Below are 13,414 nucleotides of genomic sequence, written 5' to 3'. Positions count from 1 at the left end.
AATATAAGTTCTCCATTTATAGCAACACGACATGTGCCACATGTAGAGCAGGATTTGCTTCCCCTTCCCGAACACCTGAGATCACCCCGGTTTTTGTTGGGGTTCGTGTCGCTCAGTCTTTGGTTGTCTATGTTGTGTTTTATGTACTGTTGTTTATCTTTTTTTTTATGGTCTTTTTCTTTTTCTTTGTCATGGTTTTGTCAGTTTATTTCCGACTTATGAGTTTGAATGTCTTCTGGTATCTTTCGCTTCTCTTTTATCAACGGTGTTCACTTTTAATTGCAGAATTATATTACAAAACATGAGTTGATTATACCCTACTAAGTCTACTAAGTCCCCCAACAGTGGTCTCTGCCTATTGCCAGAAAATTAAAAATAAAAGGCAGAAATTTGTTGAATCCGAATCACTTTTCTTGTGCATTCAACAGGAACACCCATACACAAAAAAATTAATCTAAAGGATGTGTAACTACCTAAACACATTAAGAGCTATATGGTCAAAAAGAGCATAAAATTTTCAGAATAACCAAATTCATCTGTCAATTTTGACTAATGGAGTTATGAATTATTTTAAAATCATTTATCAATTTATTAACGCTGTCTAAATTTAATTGCAAAAGTATTTCATAAATCATGTCAGTACCTAAGCACAAATTACTGATTTGATGATACCACCGGAGACTTGCAGTCCATCAGCAGTGGTATCGACCTAGTGCTAGAAAAGAAATAATACCTCATAAATTTGTCATTTTTACGCATTTCTGGTTTTATCTTCAGACTTTATACTAAATATTTTAAGATGAAATCAAAAGATATATAACGACCTAAATATAAATAAGAAGATGTGGTATGAGTGCCAATGAGACAACTCTTCATCTAAATCAAGTACTTGGAGTTTAGTGTGACGTCCATTTTCACTGAACTAGTACACATTTTTGTTTAGGGGTCAGCTGAAGCCCGCCTCCGGGTGTGGGATTTTCTCGCTGTGTTGAAGACCCATTGGTGGCCTTGGACTGTTTTCTGCTCTTTTGTTGGGTTGTTGTCTCTTTGACACATTTCCCGTGTCCATTCTCAATTTTACTTTAAGACCTGTCTGATCAAAAGGGTATACAAGGATAACTTAAATTCACCAGAGGGGAAACTTTGCCTGATGGAGTTGGAACCTTAGTTTTTTTAGAATGATTTCTCAATTTATCAACTGAGAATTTAATTGCAAAAGTACATGTATGTTATAAATCATGGCAGTACGATACACCGACTACTAATTTTAAATATACAATATCAGGTCAATGTTAGAAAAATATAAACTTTTTTGTATGTGGCTTGGAAACTGGGGAAGGGCGAGGTTGTACCGAGGCCTTCCCCAGTTTTGTGCCGAATACAAAAAAGTTTATATTTTTCAAACGCAAACAAAGTGACAATGAAATGGCCAAAAACGAAAAAGGAGTACACAAAACACAACATTATTTCAGGAGCTCCGAAAGGGTAAGCAAATCCTGTACCAGTCGTGATGCTCTTGTAAATTAAAACCTGGTGATAAGTCTAATTCGGTAGGTCACATTCGAGGTAAAGAGGATGAGATGATGAGATTGTGATTACAACAATTGGAACATATCCGTCGTCATCTGTGAAACAGATATGCCATAACGGTCAACCACCTCATAAAAAACTATAATAGAACGGTCAATATAAAAATGTAAATAATGCGTAGCTGAGAGGGCAATAGAGGAGATTGATACTCTAAAAATAGGTAGTTGAGGTAACAATCTGATTTATCACTCTGTTAATATTATATAATGGATATTGAACCAACATTTAATATTCCAGATAGTTCTATAAATAAAAATTGAACTCTGCTTTATGCATTGATTTCAAATGTCAATACTAAAAGTGATCCTTTGGCCGCAATGGACTTTATATTTCAAACTATCAACTAATTATCGCTATCAATATTTAATGTTGTCGTGAAATGTTTGATATTTAATTTGTCCAATCTGAAAATTAAAAGATATCCCTCAGGAACTGTTTATTGTTAGATGGCATTTAAATACCTGAAACTTTCGAAACAACGCATTTTAGAAATGTGTTTCCTTTAAAATCTACGCATAAATTGCCTTATTGGAAAAGTATTGTCCCTCTGTATTACACGAAGAGCATATTTGCTTCATTTTGTCCCTTAATGTTTATAAATTGATTAATTAATCAACCAAACAATCATATATCATTTTTACCATCATATTTCACATTATGAATCTGTGTATCATCATCCACAATGGCATACATTTAAAACTCGATGAACAATTACTAATCGAGTACTCGTTGGTTTTATCGAGCGATACTCGAGTACTCGCTCGGGAATATATCTACAAACGGAAACACAAAATACGTATTTTACATTCTGTGGTTTGTTGTTCAATGGACGAAAAACCATCTACATAAGTATCTGGGACAAGGAATTACACACCATAATTAATAGCTCATTACCAACTAGTACTAATTATGTTAAAAAAACAATAATCTAATCCGTACAATTTAATAAACACCTATTTAAAAATTATAACAAGAATAACCATATCAAACAATAGTATTTGGTAATCGTTACGAAAACACCTTGAATGTTTACAAAAGCGTAAGGATTAGAAGTTTCACTATTCACTGAGGGTTACCAGAGGATGCAACGAATTTAAAAATAGTTTATTTGGAAACATTTTCTTGTCAACTATTATTTGGGACACTTTGGTTTTGCAACTTTGTAAATTACAGTCCCCTAACCTGGGACAGTGGTGTTAGAGCACAACATAAAAACAAACTATAAAAATCAGTTGAAAATGGCTCAACTCTTCAGATCTATACAAAGCAGAAACACATCTAACAAAACACAGACCGGACGTGGCAGGATATTTATACATCCCTAACAACAACAAAAAAGACACAAAGTACAAATCTGAGAGTACTCACAGTTACTGACAGCTAGTTTAAAAAGCCAATAACAAATAATAAAAGAAATCGTGTATCTAAAACTAATATATCAATCAGTACACATTCAACATCCAATGGATTTAGTGTAATAAGTTTATCTATAAGATTGATAAGTATGAACGGATCGTATATAAATTTCAACATCACCGTAAAATTTAGGATGTGCTATTCCGTCTGAAATAAGCTTTTTACAGGTACAGTCAACCTTGCAAAACCAATTCTTTGTATCTATGAAAGAATTTAGTAAAGGTTTTAAGTAATTTAAGGTAATAAAATACCTGACCTTATAATCAATAAATGCCTTCTCAGTCTTTCAGTCATTTTTTAGGATTATACATTGCGGTAAAATCAGTACTGGTCAGACTCTTCGCTTGCTGTCAATTCAGTTCTATTCAGTATGTTCAGCTGCCTTTTAACCAATTCAGTCTGATGATGACGTGTACAGGTAATCGACATCTACTGAACAGTCTGAACATATCTATAGGTTGAAATTCTGTAAATATAGACAATGCAATTTCCCATAGGAACTCCCTTTGCGGCTAAAACTGTGACACTTTTACTATGAAGTTTCGTGAAAAATAATATCCTAGAACGGAAAGTTTATATGCACTACTATTTTATTTAAAGGTCAAAATATAGGGCTGTGCGGCATATTTTCAACATTTATATGCCCTGAACTTCTAAGAGTTTAAACTTATACTAAAATTCTATACTACCCTTACCTCCATTTTTGGACCTCCTAAGAATTAAAATTTAGGCGCTACCATGTTTATCTATACTGGTTACATTCCCAAGTGATGTCTCTATGAGATGAAACACAGAGATCATAAATGGGAACCAGTACGTTAACAAATTAACATATCTATGAATATTATATATCTCCCCAAAAGAGGCGTGGTTTCAGAAACAGCTGTATTTACAAAGTGCAACCTATACAAACATTTATTCAAATAGAAAACTCTCTAAAAACACTTTTTCTCACAACAATACTTATGTATCAGAATTATAGCCTTAAAGAAATCACTGCATATACTCAAAGTTTCCTTTTACAGTACATTTTATACCCCTACCCCTGTTTCAATTTTTGAAAGAATTTGAAAACAAGACTTTAATTATTGCCAGCTTACCCTATGTGCATGTTTTCTGACATGAACTGTCTAAAACCTGTTTGAAACTATTCTGTTACAAATTGAAAGCATTTTAAAATACTATAAATGTAATGTTTAGTAGTTAATCATTCCAACATTCAAGATTATACAAAGTATCCAATCCTGCCTGTGTCTCCAGTCCATATCTTACTGTATGCCTATTTGTCAATGAAAGTTCACAATTTCTGCATCAAATGGTCAGTTTAGAATTCATGTTACAACAGTATCATCCCTAACCATATATCTAACATAAGTTAGTTAATATATGAACTATAAGTGTTTAAACAAAGCCATATTTGCAAAAGTTGTATTTATGAAGATATCAGTCTGGTGCATAAATGCACTAAAAGTTTGATAGAAATGACTGCTTACATCTGATTTTTGCATAACCTCCTAGCACAGTTATTGTTTTCTTTACGAAAGACCTTTGAAATAATAAAATCATAGCATTTAGAAGTTAAATTATCTGTTTTATGACCCAGGGGGAGGCATTTTTCTCTGTTTTTTGCCCCTGGGGCCTCACATTTCCTAAATGTTTTCCCTGTTTCTAGCAATGTGGAATATTTGGTACATATTTAGGATAGAACACACTATTGTAAGTTTTATTGAGGTCTTTTTATAATTCTAGCTTGTACTTTTTATGCCGCAGTCACAAAAAAGCACATTTAGGTGTTACGGCTTACTTTTGGGTTATCGACAGGACAAAAACACCCCACCAAAAATATTTAAGAAGGATCAATGAGTTGCAATGACTGCGAAGAGTAAATATAAGCACGCCTGAACAATTTAAATTACAAATAGGCATATATTATGAATTTATTTTTAATTCAGGGCTTTAAGTAAACAAAACATACTGTAAACTGTGAATTTATGCTGAATCATCATAGTTTAGGTCTAGGATTTTCTCAATCTTCATGAAATATTTATAAAACTTCATATTTGAGTTAAATTCTTCAAAATCTCTGACATAAACAAGATTTTGTGAAATTCTGTATGTTCTAATTTTTAACCCTATATAGGTTGCAATTCTGTAAATATAGACAATGCAATTTCCCATAGGAACTCCCTTTGCGGCTAAAACTGTGACACTTTTACAATGAAGTTTCGTGAAAAATAATATCCTAGAACGGAAAGTTTATATGCACTACTATTTTATTTAAAGGTCAAAATATAGGGCTGTGCGGCATATTTTCAACATTTATATGCCCTGAACTTCTAAGAGTTTAAACTTATACTAAAATTCTATACTACCTCCATTTTTGGACCTCCTAAGAATTAAAATTTAGGCGCTACCATGTTTATCTATACTGGTTACATTCCCAAGTGATGTCTCTATGAGATGAAACACAGAGATCATAAATGGGAACCAGTACGTTAACAAATTAACATATCTATGAATATTATATATCTCCCCAAAAGAGGCGTGGTTTCAGAAACAGCTGTATTTACAAAGTGCAACCTTTATTGACTGGAAGCGAATTGTCTGAACTGTACAGAATTTACCTCAGTGAATAATTCTGCAAATTGACTGCAAGACTGAAAAAAGACTTAATAATTTGTTGCTCAGTCATTTGAGAACTACTCAGATCAAAATGACAGTTTCAGATCAAAATTGATTGGCTGGTTCTTCTCTCTTTTTCAACCTCTTTCGTCATTGCTTTTTTTGGTCAAAAACTAGAAGATAGAGATCTTGAGTGACAGAATCTGTAAACAGAAAAAGTGATCGACAACGATAAATTCAGTCATGAATTCAATTCAATTTTAAATAATGTTTGAGAGTGTTCATTTGTTGAAAATGACACATGATCTTTATGTTGTTTTGTTATATTATTTGTTGAGTTGCTATTTTATTGTCGTACCAACATCGCTTATAATTTGTACTTTCATATTTATATGAAATAATTTTACGATGGTTACCCAAATGATTTATGAGTTTCGAACAGCGGTATACTACTGTTGCCTTTATTTACCACGATGGCTTCCCAAAACGGCTGGCTAAAAAACTGCACGAGTTGCACTTGAACTGTGAACGCTTAACAATTACACCATATAAAGAGAGCCGTTATAAACCAACAAACCAATAAAAATAGTTGTGCGTTAGTTTAGCTAGAAAATATTATATAATAAAAACAATTGGAATAAATTGAAAATTTCAGTCACAATGTGTAGTGTCCTTATTGACTATTTAGTGATCGATACTCTCTGAGGCATACTAAACAAACCACAGTTGTACTTTGACACACTAATTTATTTTTTTTTCAAACACAAATTCAGAACTTCTCGCTATGCTTGGATACATAAAAGGTGAAATGAAAAGGAAAATAAAAGGAGAAGAAAACAGTTCCCTATTTTTTTTACCTTGGAGTTTGGCAATTTTGTTATTACATTTTTTAGCTGGATCTAAATTGTCTCAACTCATGTCATAGACATTCAGATGAATATTTCAAAATGTGTAAAGCCAAAGAAGTGATTATCTGCAATCAAATATAATCTGGTGAAATGAAATCGATCATATATTGACCTCTAGATGCATTTTTTTTGTGTCGTTGGCTTGTGGTCTTATTGGCTTGTTGTCTCATTAACGTATATTTAGAATTTTCCATTATCCATGACAAATAGCAACAAGTGTCACTGTGTAATGGCAACTCAAAAACAACAAATATCGAAGTATCAATAAATAGTGACATTGAAAGACCAACTTGATCAAGATTATCTCACTAGCCAATCATCATCAGTTTTCCACTGTTCTTCTCACATCATTAGAGTGTCTTATTGGCTTTTGGTTCTGATATTTCCTCGCTGACACATCTTCAGAACGTTTATCTCATAACATCGTTCTTTTTGTTCTTTTCACATCACCCAAACGCTTGTTCCTCACAGTAAATACGAATATTTAAGCAGTTAGATGTGTTGTGATTTTCAGTCTCGATTATTTACATCAAAAGGGGGAGTTTTCTTCGGTACTGACCTTTGCTGTTTCCCTTGGTAATGTTTGATTATGTAATAATGGTTCAGTTTGACTTCTCCAGGTCTCAAGTTTGTGCATGTTCATAGTACAATCTAATTTACACTATGATAGTCGTACATTTGTCTAATCGTGAGCTCATTTGACTTATCCTTTCCTTTTAAGGAAACAATTGTAAGGATCAACGGCAATCCTTGCATTTTTTTTTTATGGTTTTGTTTGTAAATTTAAACACAGCTACTAAAGTTAATACCCAATAGTAATCACTAAAGACTTACAAATATCTCAGTGGGCGGTCATTATAATTCACGTTAATTCTTAGACAAACAACAGAGTAATGAATTTCCTAGATGATTAATTTGACTAATCAAGTACCAAGTCTACCAGATGTTGACAAATATTGATTTATTTAGTGAAAATGAATTGCTTTATCGTGGGATATTTCACAACATATGTCTCGTATTTACCGATCAAAAATCACAAGTGTGTTCATTATAAAAGCAACAATTTCTGAAATTTTTCTTTAATTTTATGTCCCAGGTTAATGAAAGGTATTAACACTGCAAAACAGTTTCGTGAAACTTAATCACTGATGTCCGCTATTTTGATCATTATATCTACGTGAAGTAGACACAATGGATGAACGATGGTTCTTTAAAAAGATGATATGAGCTCCAAGCTTCATCTGTTTTCGTTGGTAAGAAGCTTTGATTCTAGAAAGAAGCAGTAGTTAACTATAAAGCCGACGTGAGGGACACTGTTTTCGTTTTGGATATTGTCTTAGTTGATAAATGTTGTATTCGGTACAAAAGCTACGATTCTGACAACCTATGTAAACTGATATACAACTGTTTAAAATCCCCTATGCATACAATAAAATACTTCCAATGTAGTTATATGCGAACTTTCAGGTCGATCAATACTGATACACATTAATTAAGAACTGCAGGTTTATCACCGTGATTAGCAATGTAGTTAGAACCTTAATATTTCACTGAGTAGTACCTTTTTATTATATAATATGTACCTTTAATTGTTCAGTGTGAAGATTACATTTCGATATCGATTTTATTTATGGTTTTATAGACCTATTAAATTATCAAAGATCTGCCATGAACACAAAATTAAAAAGAAGCAAAATATTTAGATAACACATTAGACAACCACGGACTTTGATCAATCACCTATACCTGTTGGGGAACGGTGTATAATGCACATCTTTAATTGATTAAGAAGCTACTATCTATATTTCGACAAATGCAAGCTAGCGTGATGGATTATGTGATGTTATATTACGAAGTTTAAGTTAACTCGGAAATTGGAAATATAAACAGAAAGTTCACGGTTCTATACACACCTTTTAAAATATCATAAAAGCTGAATTCATAATTATTATGTTGATAAAAAATAGAAGTAGAATATCCTGCAACAATTAATTAACGCCATGTGCAGGACTCAAAAGTACCAAATAAAATTCATTACCATTTAAAGCTTAAATCATAAATAAAGTTGATAAAAAAAAAAAATGGAAAAGAAAATTTAATCCTGCTACAGTTAACTAACGCCAAGTACAAAATTAAAAAATAGCAAAATAAATACGTAACCATTTAAAGCTTAAATCATAAATATTATGTCGATTAAAAATAATGAAAATAAAAGAAAAATTAATCCTGCAACATTATCTAACGCCATGCAGGATTTAAAAAAAAACAAATTAAATTCGTGACCATGAATGTTTATGACAAGATCGTTTATTTGTGTTCTTCTTATGCTACATGTTATTTAAAAGAAACAGTAATTTAAATTCGTGCAGTAAACAGTTAAATAACAAGTAAATCTCTTGACATTTAGTGCGTAATATTGGAATAATAGAAGCATTAACGTATTTTTTGTATACTCCTAGTTCTCGGATAAATAAACATGGTGTTCGCCGAATTAAAAGTTAGCAACAGAGGGAAACAGTCATCATGCATAATATTCAAAAATATTTCTGAATATTATAATGAAAGTACGTAAGTTAACTGTGTAGAAATAATGTTTTAGAAACCAACGGAAATTCTTTAAAAAATACAGTTATCCCTATAGATCTTGAAAATAGTTCCCTTCTAGCATATCGTTCGTTCATTTCATTAACTTCCCGCGATATTACTACCACTTCCGTTTTAGTCCATGACGTCATTTTAACTGTTTTATTTGATAAACATATTGTTACCTCGAACGAAATTGTATGACTATGTTGGTTCATTGATGCCAATAATCTTTGAAATAATGACGCTTCAGTAATATTTTAGTATTTCCTTTTATATAGAAGAAGATTAGTAAACCAATACCAACATTAATATTTATGTATGTTTGATAGCTAGTTACTATCGTAAAACTCAATACATTTCATTAAACCCACAGATATCTAGTCTAATTGACTATTGTTCTTTTATTATGGAATCAGTTGTTTAGTATATTTAACCTTGGATGAAAATTCATTGGTGGTGTCTGTGGCTTAAATGCATGTTATGAAAGAAACGTTTTTAACAACGTGTTTTTGCAATTACTTATCTCTTGGAAGTTATAACTTAAAAGGATTAAAACATCAACACACCATCCGTAACGAGATTCAGATCAAAGTATTGTTCGATTCGAAGAACTATCAACACAAGTAGTATACATACACAGTTGAAAGTTCATCATACCGTTCAAATGTGAAAAAAAGACAAAATTAAAATCTACAAAAAGGTTTACGAGTTTTTATTGTCAATATCAGATGGTGTTGGATTATGGGAATGTCGCTGTTTCGGTCGTTCTGATTGGTCATCCGGATTGACGCTATCTACAAACACACTAATCAGAGACTGTCCAATCGGAACGTAATTTACTGCCGGGACGGAAGTTGACTTTCTGCATTTGTTAACTGATTGAAATATAAATTGAGTAGTAAAAATAATGTTCGTGCAGCTCGACAGATATCTGTCAACCAATTGTTATCAATAAACTCCGACAGTCTCTAAGTCTGCTGTTTCAAATCCATTTCAATTTTGTTTCTTATTTTGTCAAATCAAATTCTTATGCTTATATAGTTATATCAGTCCAGTAATCTTGTTTAAACGTCTTGATTGAAAACATTGCAAAACAATGTAAAAACGTCTAAGTTTATATTTGCAAGATCATACTTGGTGTGACTTAAGGAAACAAAACAATATATTGCTTGTCCTCTGTGCATATTGAGTATATTGGGACTTTCATTTATCCTTGGTAACTTAAAACACTTCGAATAGATAAAAAAGTAAAATAACAAAAATACCGAACTCCAAGGGAAACTCAAAACGGAAAGTCCTTTATAAAATGGCAAAATCAAAAGCTCAAACGATACAGGCATTTCCTTACGTAGAAAATGGTGGTTCAAACCTTGTTTTGTAGCTAGCTAAATCTTTCACTTGTACGACAGTCGCATAGAATTCCATTATATTGACAACAATGTGTGAGCAAAACAAACAGACCTAATAGGTAAATACGTCAAACATTGGTGTTCAGCAGTCAACATTGTAATATAATCTTAATCACTATAAAAACAAATAACTGTTGCAACAAACAAACACAAATGGCATAAAGACAAAGTACATCAGCAAAAATGAAAGACAAGAACTCAAAATTGACCATAGCACAATAACACAATGGCGGGATGTTTAAGTACCAATCCACGTCATAAGTACATTATCAAAAATGGATAAACAGTAAAGATTAAAAATATACAAGGACAAAAAGGAGAAACTTTACACGTAATTAAGATCATAAAAAAGAGGGGCGAAAGATACCAAAGGGACATTCAAACTCATAAGTCAAAAATAAACTGAAAAACGCCTTGGCTAAAAAAGAAAAAGACAAACAGACAAACAATAGTACACAAAACACAACATAGAAAACTAAAGACTGAGCGACAAGAACCCCATCAAAAACTGGGGGTGATCTCAGGTGCGCCGGAAGGGTAAGCAGATCCTGCTCCTCATGTGGCACCCGTCGTGTTGCTCATGTTAGTACAAACCCGGTAATAAGTCTAATTCGGTAGGTCACATTCGGGAAAAGAGGACGGGATTGTAGCTACGACGTTATGAACATATCTGCTATCATCTGTGAAACGGATATTCCGGAACGGTCAACCAACTCGTGATGGCGTCCGTAAAATTTATGAAGGGACGATTTCAACTTCACCACTTGGAACTCTTGGTTTAATGGCTTCATTCTCTATCAAGGAAATCATGGATAGGAAATACAAGCCCTGGCGTATCGTATCAACTGGGAGATACATACTCCATATGCAGGCGCTGCTGGAATGTTGCTACATAAAAATGGAAAGTTCACAATTTGGAAGCTGAAATCATCTCTTTTGTCATAAAGTTTTGTTTTCCCTCATTGTCAATTTGTAGATGTAAGTCCAGATATAAGGCAGACTTAACTGTATCTGTTGTATCCTTTATCTCAAGTTCGATGGGATAGATGCGTTCAACATAGTCCCCAAATTATGAACTATTTAGTGAGAGAACATCATCTATGTAGCGGAAAGTTAAGTTAAAGGATGCTAACTTCTTTTCTTCCTTCCTAAGAAGTTCCTGTATGATAATAAACAACGTCAGTACCTAGAAACTTAACTTCAAGACCATCATGTATTATTCATGTTATTTGTGAAGTTGATTCGGAACATTTATCAACAAGGTCTTGGTATCTTCCGATGAACTTTTTTAGAAACAGGACGAGACGTTCTTTGACATTACCTTGACTCATCAACTTTCTGCTCAGACACTGGTGACGTTTTATAAAGTCTGAGTAACAGCTGCAAGCTCTTGAATACCTAATGAGTTGGGAAATAATAGTCTGAATGTATACATTATATGTTTATGAGTTGGAATTAGGTCAATAATGATCGAACCTTGGTTATTTCTGTGGTCAATTTTAACTAAATAGTAACATAACAAAAATACCGAACTCTAAAGGGATATTCAAAACGGAAAGTCTTTTATAAAATGGCAAAATTAAAAGCATAAATATATACATAAAGGAACTTAAAAAGCAGATAAAAATTAAGGGTCCATGTGCTTGTTTTCGAGATATAAGCCATTGAAAATTTGGCGGGAAATGATTCTCTCTAGACTTTTCATACATTTAACATTGGCACCTTTTTTTCTTTCAAAAACTATGAAAAATTAACAAGGATTTTATAAGATTTTGAAATATGAATTTTTAAACTTTTTGTAATGATATTATGAAAAGAAAAGTAGGGGTTAGTGGGCAAAATTTTTAATGGCACTACATGGATAAAACCAGAGGATTCCGAATATCTGGCAAAAATTCATAAAACAAGAGAAGCGAACATCCTTAAAACAACAAATATAATAGTTTACATTCAAATTGTTATAGATGTAATCTAAGTTCCACGTAAGTCCCTGATCACATTTAGATATATTAGCAAAATCTAAAATAATTTCTTTACATTTCCAATTTAAAAGTTAAAATTCTATAGGCTTCGACATAAATATTTAAAAATGATATACGACTTTCATATTGGGGAAAATTTCTTTTACTTTCAAAAAATATGAAAGTACTGGTAATTTGATTGTACTTATAAATAATGATTCTTCGTTGTTTTATGTTGCTTATTATTCAGTTTTCTGTGACTGTTAAGTGCTTCTTTCAGATATGATGATGTCTTTGACCCTAACTGTATTTACATACAAGTTCTTCTCCGCCTGATGGTATTTGATTGCTACTGTGATATCCATAACAACTGAGTATGAACTCGCATGGCGGGTAGTGCATGCATAGCAGGAGACGCTTATAATTAACCTGTACACCCACCTAGTTATTCGCTTCTTTTGAAGTTCATTCGATGCCCCCAGATTTTGTTAATTTCCTTAATTTGTATCTTCTTAACCGATTTTTTAGCTTTGAACATTAGTAAACTACTGCTGCCAGAATTTATCATCTCATTGTATAGTTTTGATTGTAACCGTTGACATTCAATTTTGTCTGATATCAGGATTAATAAAAATTTCTATGATGATTGCTTTTTGTCAATATTGTAACGGATATATCAGAAGGTGTCAATTTCGAAACATTAATGTTAATTAAAATCTGGATTACTGAAATAGTATATAAATACCAGATATCTAGGTAACCACTCTATTTATAGTTGTCGGGTTACGGTGTCTTCGATGACGACGTAGATATTAGATTTACTTGTGTGAAACAGTTTGTTGACATGTACAGTTACATGATAATTTCAAACTCTTAGAAAATATTGTTTCACATTCGAAAATAAAGTTATTGGTTTTCAAAC

Source organism: Mytilus californianus, unplaced genomic scaffold (genome assembly GCF_021869535.1).
Source record: "Mytilus californianus isolate M0D057914Y unplaced genomic scaffold, xbMytCali1.0.p SCAF_9, whole genome shotgun sequence".
NCBI classification, from domain to species: Eukaryota; Metazoa; Mollusca; class Bivalvia; order Mytilida; family Mytilidae; genus Mytilus; species Mytilus californianus.
Note: the sequence above shows the minus strand (reverse complement) of the source record.